The sequence below is a fragment of the Panthera onca genome, chromosome B3 (genome assembly GCF_046562875.1).
Source record: "Panthera onca isolate mPanOnc1 chromosome B3, mPanOnc1 haplotype 2, whole genome shotgun sequence".
NCBI lineage: Eukaryota > Metazoa > Chordata > Mammalia > Carnivora > Felidae > Panthera > Panthera onca.
Window position 1 is genome coordinate 98,903,664 of NC_138344.1, and position 13,067 is coordinate 98,916,730.

At 38.2% G+C, this 13,067-nt stretch overlaps 1 protein-coding gene and 1 long non-coding RNA gene across 4 annotated transcripts in view; both read left to right on the plus strand.

Annotated features, from left to right (window-relative positions):
- Positions 1-13,067, plus strand: part of LOC144616655 (uncharacterized) — a 560,479-nt gene that overhangs the window by 440,290 nt on the left and 107,122 nt on the right. The window lies entirely within an intron of this gene.
- GNG2 (G protein subunit gamma 2) overlaps positions 1-13,067 on the plus strand; it is a 121,005-nt gene that overhangs the window by 10,679 nt on the left and 97,259 nt on the right. For 2 of the 3 annotated variants that reach the window (XM_060619848.3, XM_060619847.3), the window contains exon 2: positions 8,826-8,867. The exons of the other annotated variant lie outside the window; for it this stretch is intronic. The gene's annotated coding sequence lies outside the window, so the exon portion shown is untranslated. The remainder of the gene's footprint in view (positions 1-8,825; positions 8,868-13,067) is intronic. 3 annotated transcript variants of the gene reach the window in all.

Below are 13,067 nucleotides of genomic sequence, written 5' to 3' on the forward strand. Positions count from 1 at the left end.
TTTTGTTAAATGGTGGTGATATAGGTAGATGGGAGAAAGAATCCTGAAAGAAAATACCAAATGGCTAATACAAGACTTAGTAAATAACCTTCTAACCAAATTATTCCAGAGGAAAATACATCAGGTCCTGTAAAGCCATAAGAATGTCATTTAACTTATAATATAAAAACAGGGAGGGGGACAAAACATAAGAGTCTCCTAAATGTGGAGAACAAACAGAGGGTTCCTGGAGGGGTTATGGGAGGGGAGATGGGCTAAATGGGTCAGGGGCATTCAGGAATCTACCCCTGAAATCATTGTTGCACTATATGCTAACTAACTTGGATGTAAATTAAAAAAAATAAATTAAATGAAAACTTCAAAAAAAAAGAATGTCGTTTAATTTAGACAACCACTCTTGCATTATCTGCATTGTAAAAAATTGTGTAAATATATATATGTAACATATATATAAATTATATGTTATATATATGTTACATATGTATAAATATATGTTACACACACACATATATATATATACACACATATATATAAAATGAGATTTCCTGCCTGGTCAGTTAAGTCAATTTGATGTAAATAAAATCCACCCTGGGCCAAGACAGGCCCCAGAGAGGCCAAGGGTTCTCTATGTGTGGCGCCTGTCAGACTTCAATGAAAACCTTGTTTTCTCTAGAGAGGTGTGTATTTTGTTGATTACAGCACCTGTAAGAGAAGAATGACTAATCTCTGGAATTTCAGATTATGAGTTGTTTCGAAAATTGGTTTTCACTTTCCAACTCTGGAGGCAACATGCAGTTCTATTATCGTTGCCTTTTCTTCGTGGTTCCTACTTTCCACTTTGGCATTGTATTTCAGAGGCCACGTGTGTGAGGCAGCCATAGTGAAAAAAGGGAGATTTCAGCGGAATTGCTGTCATTACAGTGTTTTGACTGCTTGCCTTGAGGTGTGGTTTCTTTGCGTTCTCATCATAGCAGACTAAGTATTAATAGTAGGAGTACCTTTTCTATAATAAATGATTGAGTGCTTCCTACTCATAGTTGCATTTTTAAACAGGAAAGTAAAGTTAATTTCTAGGCTTTGCCAACAGAGCTCTATTTAAGAAGGGTATTTATCTGATCTGTATAGAACCATATTAGAAAAATTGTGAAAAAACTTAAACAGGAAAAAAAACCCATCCTTTTTGAGTCTTTAGAGAACTGAGCTGATCCTTTGCTATTAAAAAAAAAATCTCATAAATGATGACTGTGTTTAGGGAACATCATGGTGTATAGGCATTCAAATAATTTCACTAAGAAAAAAAAAACCCTTGATATTGAACAGCCCCTAGATTTTCTTTTAATGAAAATAATACAAAAGTTAAGTAAGAAAAAGTGAAAGCTTCTAGGTAAAAGACAAATGATGTGTTTTTTATTATAAGTCTTAAAATAATCCTAAAATACTGTAGTGTAAAAAATAATTTTCTGTGGTGTCTGGGTGGCTCAGACAGTTGAGTGTCTGACTTCATCTTAGGTCATGATCTCGTGGTTTGTGAGTTCAAGCCCTGCATCGGGCTTGCTGCTCTCAGCACGCAGAGCCTGCTTTGAATCCTCAAGTCTCCCTCTCTCTCTGCTCTTCCCCCACTCACGCTCCCTCTAAAGAAAATAATAAATAAATGTTAAAAAAATAATTTTCTAAAGCTTAATACACAAGTGAGCATAGTTAATTAAAGGACACCAGTTTGGAATCGGAATCTCTAGAGCAAGTTACTTTCTATGCCCCAGTTTCCTCATCTATAAAATGGGAAATAATAATGACAATACCTACTTCACAAAATTGTCAGGAGAAAATTATATAATGTATTAAAATGTTCATTTAGCAGAATGCATCACATAGTAACTATTTAGAAGTATAACTATTAATTACTGTAACTACTACTGTTACTACAAAGCTGGAATTAGAGTGTCTTTTATTCTGTCCATGGGATTCTTACCAAATTCTAGCAGAAATCACTGCTATGGACCAATAGCAGTCACAGACACAAAGAACTTGGAGTAAGGAATCACTTGAGGAAGCCTATTTCCCTGGGATAGCCAGATGTCGATGTTTTGACTTAAGCGCCAATCTCAGGCTTGCACTATTTGTCCAGTAATCCATGCACTTAGTCATACATATTTCCAGTTTTCCTTCCCAGCTCACGAAAGGCTTACACTTCTCTGTCCATTTAGTTAGATGTAGCCACATATCTTGTATTAGCCAGTGAAATGTGAGCATAAGTGCTATTTATCACTTCCAGGAAGAAGCTTCTAAGAATCAGGGTGTGAGTGCATTCCTTGGCAATTGGCGGTGGTAGGAACACAGAAATGGGGGCTGCATTCTTAAGCCTGGGTCTTAGAGTAAAGACAACCCAGGAATGGTCTCTCCACTGACCTGCAATGGACATGTAGTGAGAGTGGGAAATAAGCTTTGCTGTCTTACACCACTAAGATTTGGGAAATGTTCATCACCACAGTATAACCTAGCCAATTTATCCCTTCAAACTCTAGAGGAAGAGTATATTATTGGTAACAGTGCATAAAATGTGTAGCTATTTGGAGACAGTGATTTTTAGTGACTATTTTGTGTGTGTGTGTGTGCGCGCGTGTGTGTGTTTTATATGTTGTATTATATGAAAGCATCAGGAGATAGAGTTTTAAGTTAAATAGATTTATAAGTTTCCATTTAAATTTTCTTTTAAAATAAGGTTTGTTTCCAATTCATACTGAGGAAAGCCAACATACCAAAATTACCAACTGTGCTTTTTTTTGGAGAGAGTCAACCATGATGCCAAAGTCAGGACTCTGAATTCTAAGCCCAATACTATCATTGGAAAATTGTCCTTCTCACTGAGAGCTTACCCCGAATGGTGCCTTGTGAGGCAAAGAATCTTTCTCATAGACTAAGCCACACCCATGGTCTTTGTCTCCAATAAAAAAAATGGTCTTCCCTAAGCCCTATTGCGATGTTCTGGTTGTAAACAATGATACCTATTACATAGCGTGTCTTAAATAATATGTATTGAATAAATGAACAGAACAGTCCAATTTTTCCAAATATCTGGACTCTTTCATGTATGCATTTAGAAAGTCAATGTCTTTATTTTGGACGTCAGTTTAAAAACATCTTGGTATTAGGTTGAAACTAGACCACTTTCTCACACCATTCACAAAAATAAACTCAAAATGGATAAAGGACCTGAATGTGAGACAGGAAACCATCAAAACCTTAGAGGAGAAAGCAGGAAAAGACCTCTCTGACCTCAGCCGTAGCAATCTCTTACTCAGCACATCCCCAAAGGCAAGGGAATTAAAAGCAAAAGTGAATTACTGGGACCTTATGAAGATAAAAAGCTTCTGCACAGCAAAGGAAACAACCAACAAAACTAAAAGGCAACCAACGGAATGGGAAAAGATATTTGCAAATGACACATCGGACAAAGGGCTAGTATCCAAAATCTATAAAGAGCTCATCAAACTCCACACCCGAAAAACAAATAACCCAGTGAAGAAATGGGCAGAAAACATGAATAGACACTTCTCTAAAGAAGACATCCGGATGGCCAACAGGCACATGAAAAGATGTTCAACGTCGCTCCTTATCAGGGAAATACAAATCAAAACCACACTCAGATACCACCTCACGCCAGTCAGAGTGGCCAAAATGAACAAATCAGGAGACTATAGATGCTGGAGAGGATGTGGAGAAACAGGAACCCTCTTGCACTGTTGGTGGGAATGCAAATTGGTGCAGCCGCTCTGGAAAGCAGTGTGGAGGTTCCTCAGAAAATTAAAAATAGACCTACCCTATGACCCAGCAATAGCACTGCTAGGAATTTACCCAAGGGATACAGGAGTACTGATGCATAGGGGCACCTGTACCCCAATGTTTATAGCGGCACTCTCAACAATAGCCAAATTATGGAAAGAGCCTAAATGTCCATCAACTGATGAATGGATAAAGAAATTGTGGTTTATATACACAATGGAATACTACGTGGCAATGAGAAAAAATGAAATATGGCCTTTTGTAGCAACATGGATGGAACTGGAGAGTGTGATGCTAAGTGAAATAAGCCATACAGAGAAAGACAGATACCATATGGTTTTACTCTTAGGTGGATCCTGAGAAACATAACAGAAACCCATGGGGGAGGGGAAGGAAAAAAAAAAAAAAAGAGGTTAGAGTGGGAGAGAGCCAAAGCATTAGAGACTGTTAAAAACTGAGAACAAACTGAGGGTTGATGGGGGGTGGGAGGGAGGGCAGGGTGGGTGATGGGTATTGAAGAGGGCACCTTTTGGGATGAGCACTGGGTGTTGTATGGAAACCAATTTGACAGTAAATTTCATATATTAAAAAATAAAAAAAATAAAAAAAAAAAAATAAAAAAAAAAAAAATAAAAAAAATAAAAAAAAACAAAAAAAAAAAAAAAAAAAAACATCTTGGTATTAAGACTTAACATTTATTCTTTTGTAACACTTTACATGGGACCGATCATGTACCCACAGATTTAGGCTATTTTATTTGCTATTTTTTTTAGTGCTGATTTTATTTCACTTGATTATTTCATTTGGGTCTCTAAAACTACATTATGAAATACCTTAATTATTTAAATTAGGAACAGATTAATTATCTCCAGTGTACAAACTCAAATTAATTTCATTATTAACCCAAGTTTTAAATTGATTAATGTTGGAGCGTTTAAGGAACCAAGCGGCGTTTTTTTTTTTTTTTTTTTTTCCTTAAGGAGAAAGGCATATTTGATTTGATGAATCTCTCTCCATCACACCAGTTATGCTAATAGGAGTGAGAAATTTGCAAGAAAACTTTGAATAGCTTTTGTAAACCACCCAGAAACCTGTGTGTCTGGGGCTTCTGGGAGAACAATCTGTGAGTCATTTTAAAAAACAAACACATCTATAATCACAGTGCATGTTGTTACCATGGTAATTAGGCCTGTCGAGTTGGCTTGCTTATGTTCCTGTCAAGGGAAGAGGGGGAGAGAAACTGAGAATTCAGAGCTTGGACTATCAGCTTCTATTTGCCTATTGCAAGAGAGAGTTTAGGGGGATCTTGAAAACATACTGGCGTAGTTATCCTTAGAGGGGAGTGAAGAAACTCTGGCATACCTCCTTGGTTATTGAATATAAGTTAGCCGTATTAGTGTCGGGGGGTTGTGATTCACAGGGGAGAAAAGGACCATTTGACATTCTCTTGGGGGTAGAAGGGGGGAAAAATAGATCCTTTATCTGATACATAATTACATATAAGTCTTTGAGGTCTGCCTGGGGAAATGTCTTGCACGCCAGTGCACAAGGCTTTAATGATCTTCCAAAAGACATCACATACCACGGGCATAATGTTATTGCAGATTTAAAGGATCCTTAATGCATTATTCTAATATGGGTAGAGACTGGTTTTAGTGAGGCCGTTGTTTCAGAGCTGATCCCCAAGTGGATGAGGTATCTTTATTATATGGAGTAGATTTGACTCCTTTATCTTTGTCAGTCATCTTATAATACGGGCCCATGGGTCACAGAGATTAGAGAGGTTATGTGAGCTCCACTCCAGAGGAAAGTAAAATCAAAACATAACACTTGTTTGATGGACAGTCAACACAGTTTTTGGACCAGTGGAATTACGTACGGTAGGGGTGAGTCATTATGATTCTATATGGGGAGAAAACAACAACCTTATTAAATTAAAGGTATGAGTGAGTGCATATAAAGCTGTTTTTAAGAATGTTTCTAAGTTTACTTTAAGAAGTCTAGATATCTTCTCAAGTGGATAATTATAATATGTTGACTAGAGTTGTATTTTTTTAGAATATTCCTCAAGCAGATTTTAAAGCAGATTTTATTTAGAGCTAAACAACTTTTCCTTGTTAAAACTGTTTTTCAAAAGGCTTGAAATAAAGTGCCCTGGTGCATGATGAAAGGGTCATAGCAACTCAAGGAGTTTGTGTGTAGTTTATGCCCTTGAAAGGATATATTAACTACTTCTTGAAACTGTGGATTTCATTTTTTCCTCTCCTATATGGAGAGAAGTCACACGTGGCTTGAACTCCATTCTGTGCTATCTTAATTTTCTTAACATTATGAAACGATGCTTAACAAACTTTTTTTTTCAGATAATCAAAGTAATTCACGGTGATTATTGAAAATTTGGAAAATACTTAAATTGCCAAAATACTTGAGTTGTTAGTTGAACTGCAAGTAACAGAGACTTGACTTCACCGTGGGTGACAGAAGTTATTTCTCTTTCACATAATAATTCAGAGGTATGGGTAGTCCAGGGCTGGAAAGGTAGCTCTGCTCCTCAAGAACATCCAGGGACCCATGCTTTTTCTATCATGTTAGTCCATCACTCAAGCATGTTTCTCTTGGTTTATGATCTAAAGTAGTAGCTTGCCCTAAGGATCTCACTTATCACCAGCAGGAAGGGACATAGTTGGAAAGGGGAGGGCATGGCCCACAAGTTGACATTTATCACTGTTGCAGTCTTCGCATTGAACTTTGTCTCATAGCCACACACCTCGCAGCAATGGAGGCTGGGAAAAGTAGTTATCCTTGACATCTATGTTCCTAGCTGAAAATTCTATTATAAGCATAAAAGAGAAGAGCAGATACTGGACATATCTAGCAATTTCTGCTACTTTCATTATCCTATAGATGATAGGATAGAAGAGGTAATATGCTGTTTACATTTTGATGTATCTTCTTTCAGTCATTTTGTAGAATAACCTATATCAGAGAGATTATAATATTTACCAGAAAATAATATTTGTGAAATAATGTACTAGAAGAATATACATGTGAAAATATAAAAAAGAATTAGAGGGGCGCCTGGGTGGCTCAGTCGGTTAAGTGTCCGACTTCAGCTCAGGTCACGATATCGCAGTCCGCGAGTTCGAGCCCCGCGTCGGGCTCTGGGCTGATGGCTCAGAGCCTGGAGCCTGCTTCCGATTCTGTGTCTCCCTCTCTCTCTGCCCCTCCCCCGTTCATGCTGTGTCTCTCTCTGTCTCAAAAATAAATAAATGTTAAAAAAAATTAAAAAAAAATAAAAAATAAAAAAGAATTAGAAAAAGTATATTTGAAACATATGTTACAAAATTGAGGTCATACTATATGTAGTTTTGTATTTTTTCACATTACTTTATATCATGTATATTTTTGGTTATTTAAAATTTTTGTATCTGTTTTTTAAAAAGTTTTATTTACTTACTTTGAGAGAGCATGAGCATGGAAAGGGCAGAGAGAGATAGAGAGAATCCCAAGTAGGCTCTGTACAGTGGGGCTTGAACTCCCAAACCATGAGATTATGACCTGAACTGAAATCAAGAGGTGGATGCTTAACGGACTGAGCCACCCAAGGCTCCCCAATTTTTTGTATGTATTGTTTCAAAGTTCCATCATGCAGAGTTTTTATTTTACTCAGTAGGCTGAATTACTGGTATTTCGTTTGTTTCTAACACCTTGGTAAAAATTGTCTGCATTTTGTATTTTTTTTTAATAAAGTCAAGGAGTGATATCACTAAGACAATGATTGAGAACATATTTGAGGGCCTTGATAAATAGTACCAAACTGTTTTCCCAAGAGGCTGCTAGCACCAGTAATGCATGAGAGTGCTCAGCTCCGAGCATCCTTGGATAGGCTTATTTTACAAGCCCCACTAATCATCGTTATCCATAGGTTTCATTCTCTGAAAATAGGTTGTTTTTGGCCCTTGGCTTTTTTTATTTCTTTGCTGTCATTAATCATGAGATAATGCTTTCCTAACAACTTTGGCTCATTGTAAAATGTATGATCCACTTGAGAAACTTAACAGAAACCCATGGGGGAGGGGAAGGAATAAAAAGAAAAAAAAGAGGTTAGAGTGGGAGAGAGAGCCAAAGCATAAGAGACTCTTAAAAACTGAGAACAAATTGAGGGTTGATGGGGGGTGGGAGGGAGGGGAGGGTAGGTGATGGGCATCGAAGAGGACATCTTTTGGGATAGGCACTGGGTGTTGTATGGAAACCAATTTGACAATAAATTTCATATGTTAATATAAATAAATAAATAAATAAATAAATAAATAATAAAATAAAATAAAATAAAATAAAATGTATGATCCCTTCTAACCATCTGGGAGCTGGTTGGGTTGTGACTGTAGCACACGTGCCAATCTTAAGCACTGTGAGATCTTTACAGACACTGATGTTCATGGGTCCTAGGACCCAATGTGATTTTTGTTCAACATCCTCAGAAGTTATGGTGGCCAGGGATATGCGTGTCTCTACTTCTAAACAGCCCACAGAAACTGTAGATACTAAAGATGCTTTTATAATTGCTAAATTGTCTAAATCTACCCTCTTAAAGGGCTAGATACACACAAATGGAACTTCAGCTCTGTCCAGGACACCTAAAGCAAGAACCTTTCCTGCCTCTGCCGCTTTGGTCCGTTGGGAACAGATTGGGTGAGGTCAAGAGAAAGACTTGTTCTTAGTCATCTCTGTCACCAAGAACTCTGCTTTCCTTAAGTTCCCAAGCTGACTTTGTATTTTCATGGTTTCTTGCGGGCCAGGGAAGTTCACAAAGAAAGAGACTCTTATTTCACATCTGCTTCTTAAAAGAAAAAGAGTTAACAAAATATTTGTTTCTTGGTTCAGAAATGTAAACCTGTGAGACCCTCTGCCCTTAGAGCTATCCAGCCATTACCACCAAACCCTATTTACAGAAACACCCATTTGCCTGTTCAGCTCTTACGTATCATGTTATTTTTCCTTTTTATAAAAAAAAAAATACATTTTCCTCTCTGCTTTCTCAACAGCCCAGATCTGCCAGTGAGCCTCAGGCTTTGGGAACTCAAGAGGTAAGAATTATAAAATACTTTCTCCTAGGATTTTCTTGAATCTAACCAGAACTTTAAGCCGAAAAGAGTATCTTAACTGATCCTGTAGATGATTGCATTTGACGTGTGATGTTTATCAAAAAGAAATATCCATAGAGGCTTTAGTAAAATTAACATGATTTCAGGATTTAAGGCAAGCCTGGTTATCCTTGATGATAGTTAAAATCAGATTTCTCACCCAGATTTTCTTATTCTCTTCTAAAAACCTGAGTTGGAGAGCCTTGGGGTCATAGCCTTAAAATGTATTCCTGTGGCACTATACATGATTAATCGGTTGCAGCTATTGAAGACATACCCTGTGCAAGACAGACGTCACAGTAGATTAGATCAGAGAAGGGTAAGCCCTGTTCTTAACAGACTGGTTGTAGACATTGTAAGGGTTTTTTTCCAGCAGCAACAAACAATAATAACGAAAGGCCAACCTAATGCTGTAGGGGTTTCTTCTTAAAGAAGCTAACTTGGCTTTTGAAAGTAGCTAAAGCCATTTGATTCTGGTTGTAGACTTGAAAGGTCACCATACTGCTGAGACAAGTGATAATGTGTTTGTCGGCCCCAACCAGTAGTCAGCAACTTGGATTTTTTCCCCTATTTTAAGTTTATTTATTTATTTTGAGAGAGAGAGAGAGAAAGAGAGAGAGCAGAGTAGGGGCAGAGAGAGAGGGTGAGAGAATCCCAAGCAGGCTTTGCACTGTCAGCACAGAGCCTGATGCAGGGCTCAAACCCACAAACCGAGAGATGATGACCTTAGCTGAAACCAAGAGTCTGACACTTAACCAACTGAGCCACCCAAGTGCCCCTTTCCCCTATTTTAAAATTTAACCTCATTAGGAAAAATTTCAGGCATATTCCAGTATAGAATAATATAATGAACTTCCATATCCCCACCACTCAGTTTCCATAACTATCAATTCGTGGCCGATATTGTTTCCTTTATGCTACCACCTATTCTCTTCGTTGCCCATTGGATTTTATGTCAGTGGCTTGAATTTGGTTGTTGGATTTTTAATTATTTATTTACATAACTATTTAGTGGTTACAGAAAAGTGCTAATAAAAAATACTGACAGTTTCCTGGAGCTGGTCTTTCATCCATTTATTTATTCAGCAAATATTTAGTATTTTCTACTATTAGAAACTTAGGATAAGAATCTCTAATCAAGAGCTTATTAGAAGAAAGGCCTGTGGGGGCACCTGGGTGGCGCAGTCGGTTAAGCGTCCGACTTCAGCCAGGTCACGATCTCACGGTCCGTGAGTTCGAGCCCCGCGTCGGGCTCTGGGCTGATGGCTCGGAGCCTGGAGCCTGTTTCCGATTCTGTGTCTCCCTCTCTCTGTCCCTCCCCCGTTCATGCTCTGTCTCTCTCTGTCCCAAAAATAAAATAAACGTTGAAAAAAAAAATTAAAAAAAAAAAAAAAAAAAAAAAAGAAGAAAGGCCTGTGTAGGTATGCTTTTAAGACCATATATAGCTTTTGCTACCTCATAGTGAAGTTCTTTTGGATTTAAGTACTTAATATCTTGCAAGAGAGTACTGAGCCATCCCTACATTGTACCAAATACAGTAGCCCCCCCCTTATTTGTGGGGGATATTTGTGGTTGACCAAGCACCACTGGGACCATGGAAAGCAAAATCACGGATAAGGCAGGGACTACTGTATTGTTGATAATGAAGACTCTCTTATAAGTATTTGATGTTCTCTATCTGATGTTTGTGTTGATTTTTTTCATGTTAATGCATGTACTTAAATGCTTCAAATCAATCCAGGCAGAGTTTCTCAATGGGAGTTGCTGGCATGTTGAATGGGACAATTCTTCATTGTCCTTTTTGGTGTTCCTGTCCTTGGCTCACAAAAGGCCGGTGGCATCTTCCAGTCACTGTGATATCCAGAGCACCCTAGGAAGACACTGGGAACTACTGTGTCTTTGCACACAATGGTAGAGCGATTATTTGTCACTTATCATTCTTGCAAGCATTTTTGCCTCATGCAAAATGATTGATTTCACTTATGCTCAGTGGTTCCTTATGTAAGTGGTCCCTGTGCTAACAAACTAAAGAAAGAAACTAAACCAAGTAGATATGTAAAGCAAAATAGTGTTTTGCACTGTTGGAGGGATTTTGAGCATATGTGCTCTAGGACCAAATCTGTTTTTTTTTTTTTTTAGTCTATACAGAGAAGCAAATTAAACATTGGGTAAGAAATGGTCAAATATAGGGGTTTAAAGCAAAATACTACCAAGGCAGCATGCAAATTGAAAGCGCAGCAATGATGAAGGATATATTTCGTTTCCTGTTTGGTGTTGTAACAAATTATCACAAACTCAGTGGCTTAAAACAATACAAATTTATTACAGTTTTGCAGGTTAAGTTCTGTAGGGATCTCACTGGGCTAAAAGCAAAGTACTGACAGAGGCACCTTCCTTTCTGGAGGCTCTAGAGAGAATTCTAGAGAATTCTCTATCTTCAAAGCCTATAACATTGCATCTCTGTATGCCTTCTGTATCTCTTAACTCTGAACGCAGATAGAAAAGCTTCTTTGATTAAGGACCCCTGTGATAAGATTTGGCCCACTGGCTAATCCAGGATACTCTCTCCCTCTGAAGGTCCTTAATTTAAAGTCCCTTTTTCCCTTGTAAGGTTACATATTCACAGGTTCCAGAGGTTAGGACGTGGACCTCTTTGGAGGCTATTATTCTGCCTACTGCAAAGTAAAAGAGATTAGTTGTTCAGAAAAGTGGAAAGGCGTCAGGTAGCAGAGGTAGGATTATCTAACATTCCACTGTGTAGGGTTGAGCAGGAGTTAGGGTTCCTGAATTGCTGAAGCAAGTTTTTGTCTTGATTCTGGAAATCCTGTGTTATAGATACAAGCCCTAAAGGCTTTGGGTTTTCTTGGAGTATTTGTCATTGGATCCAGTGGACAGGTTGACGTCCCACAGCTCCTTTCTTGGCCAGACCTTTTGGTACTATGGGTGTGGCCCCTGGAGGGTGTGCTATTTTTGGAGTTCCTCCAGCTTTGGGGAGTTTGCCCACAGTGTGTAAGTTCCAAGGTCTTTGAATAGTACCAAAGACATGTGAGATTTTTATTTATGCTGTTATGTCTGTGTGTCATATTATGCTATATTTATTAGGCTCTAAAATGTGGAAATTGGAGGAAAAAATAACAATATTTTGAAACCTCACTGTAGAGGTATTTCTTATAGCTAATTTCTAAGTATGGTTTAATTTCCATCATCCATCAGGTAGGTCATCCCCACAAAGTAAGAAACCATTTTTTGCCTACTGAGTGAAATGAACCACTGGCTTATTTTTTGAAAATTCTCTCTGGAGGACAATGTAGCTGGAAATTTTTGTTGGAGATTTTAAATTTTTTCAGCTACTTTTTGTAGCAGGCCCCCTCTCTATTTACTTCTAGACACTTCCGCAGTGCAGATCTGAAGACCAAACCTAGGGCTAGCAATCGGGTAACAAACCACCCTGATTTGTCTAAGACTGGGGGTTTCCTGGGACATAGAATTTTTGATGCTAAAACTGGACCAGTCTTGGGAAAATCGGGACAGTTGGTCCCCCCACCATCTGTCTAACAAATGGCTCTAGTGGAAAGTAGCTGTCATGTCAATGAATTACTAAAATAGAAAATTTTTTTAAAGATTTTATTTTTAAGTAATTTCTCTACCAAACGTGGGGCTCAGACTTATAACCCTGAGATCAAGAGTTGCACGCTCCACTGACTGATGGCCCAAATAAAGGTGCCCCCGAATAGAAATTTTGATTGCATTAAATAATGACAACAACCCCCAGGGTTTGGGGTGAAGAGAGGAGCAAGTCTAACTCTTGGAAAACCTGTATCCACATTAGCATGTTTGCTCAAACCAACTTAAAAACAGCAACAACAACAACTCTCAGATTCAGAACTAAGAAGAACCTGTGACATTTAAGAGGTGTTACATTTCATGGCCTTCCCTTTCAATTCCCCAGTGTTACCAGCACCCTCTTATAAGATGCCTCTGATGAGCCCATCTTTAAAAACTTTGTTACTGAAGTGACCACAGTGCCTCACTGCTTCTTTTTCAGCACGTCAGCATGTATGGAAATGATAAAACCCAGGTTTCCCTAAACAACCCGGGGCTCTCTTAGTTTGAATTCTGTCTCTTGTATGACAAAGTTGGACT